This window comes from Microtus ochrogaster, linkage group LG2 (genome assembly GCF_000317375.1).
Source record: "Microtus ochrogaster isolate Prairie Vole_2 linkage group LG2, MicOch1.0, whole genome shotgun sequence".
Lineage (NCBI taxonomy): Eukaryota > Metazoa > Chordata > Mammalia > Rodentia > Cricetidae > Microtus > Microtus ochrogaster.
The window spans coordinates 53,813,688-53,815,435 of NC_022028.1; positions in this window are offsets into that span (position 1 = coordinate 53,813,688).

Consider the following 1,748-nt stretch of genomic DNA (forward strand, 5'->3'; position numbering starts at 1 on the left):
TGGAGCCTTACTGGTAAGCCACAGCCTCGTGGCAATACACAGATTAATAGAAATGCTTTAGTTTAAGATGTCAGAGTTAGCTAATAAAAAGTCTGAGCTAATAGGCCAAATAGTATATAATTAATATTAAGTCCCAGAATGGTTATTTCATAAGTGGGTGCAGGACCTAGTGAGCAGGACCCGGTGGGTGGAGAGAAACCGGTCCCGGGGGAGCAGCGGAATGGAGAACATTGATTGGTAGCTGTTCTCTGCCTCCCAAGTGCTGGGATAAAGGTGTGCGCCACCACTGCCCAGTCTATTCTTGTAACTTTACCAAGTGACTTCAGAATCAAGCACATCTACTGAGCTATGGGCTGCAAGAGCTGCCCTCCATATTCTTACCTCTCTGTTCCCAGTTTCAGTAACCCACTGCTCCAATGGCTCACTGCCCCCACCTTCCTTTTCGTGGGGTCTGCACTTCTCCATGAGTCACCAAACTCTTTCTCCTTGTCTGGGTTTGTGTCTCATGCATGAGACTTTCACTTCATGGTTTCTAGTTTCAGGTCTGAAACTGATCTAATTTCTGCCTAGTCCTATATTACTGGAGAGTGTGTGTGTGTGTGCGTGTGTGTGTATGTATGTATGGTGTATATGTGCGTGTATGTGTGGTGTGATGTGTGTCATGTGTGTGGTGTGTGTTTTGTGTGTGTATGGGTTTTGTGTGCATATGTATGTGTGGTGTGATGTATGTAGTGTGTGTGCTGTGTTTGTGTGTGCTGTGTGTGCTGTGGTGTGTGCATATGTTTGGTGTGTGTGTTTTTGTGTGCATGGTGTGTATGTGTAGTAAGTGTGGTGTGTATGTATGGTGTGTTCGATTTGTGTATGTATGTGTGGTGTCTGTAATATGTGCGATGTGTGTATGTGTGTGTACATTTTACGTGTATTTGTAGTATGTGTGGTATGTGAGGATGTGTATCTGTGGTGTGTAGATTTTGTGTGTGTGTATGTGTTGTGCGTGTGTATATGTGTTGTGTGTGAGGTGGATATGTGATGTGTATGGTGTGTGTTTATGTGTGGTGTGTGTCTGTGTTGTGTCATTGTGTGTAGTATGTGTGTGAGTGTATGTGTTTGTGTGTTGTGTTATGTGTGTGATTTTTCCACCACTACATCTCCTCTAAGAAGATCTTTCTACCCTGTCAAAGAAGATCTGTGCTTTTTCCCCACGTGGTCTCACATGACTTTGGACACTGTTTTGTCCTTATTTGGCCATAGGTGTCCAGGTCTTCATTTCTGTCTCCATCTTCTTGTTGAGTTGTTGGCAAAAAGTTATTAATAAATAGCTCCTGTCTTAGCCACCTAGTGTCTGTGTGACTGCAGCAGGTCTGCCTTCCACTTTCTCATTGGTGGTATGTATTAATTTCTTATTTTATAGGAGTTTATAATTGTTACTTGTCTATTCAAAGAACCTTCTCTAGTTTAAATTTTTTATTTTTTCTACTTTTCAGTTTTTCTTTATAATTTTTGCTCTAATTTTTAATAATTCATCTTTATCTTCCTTTGCTTTCCTTAGGTTTAACGTGCTTCTTTTTCTTTTAACCTCGTGGTAAAAGGGCACATTGTTAATTCTAAACACCTCTTCTGCATCAATATACACATTTATAGGAATTAATTTCTATAAGGAATATTTAGCTAGATTCCGATCACTTTGACGTGTTGTTCATCTAACTTTGTTCTCAATTCCACTGCTCTCAGGGTTTACGTTCTGAGGC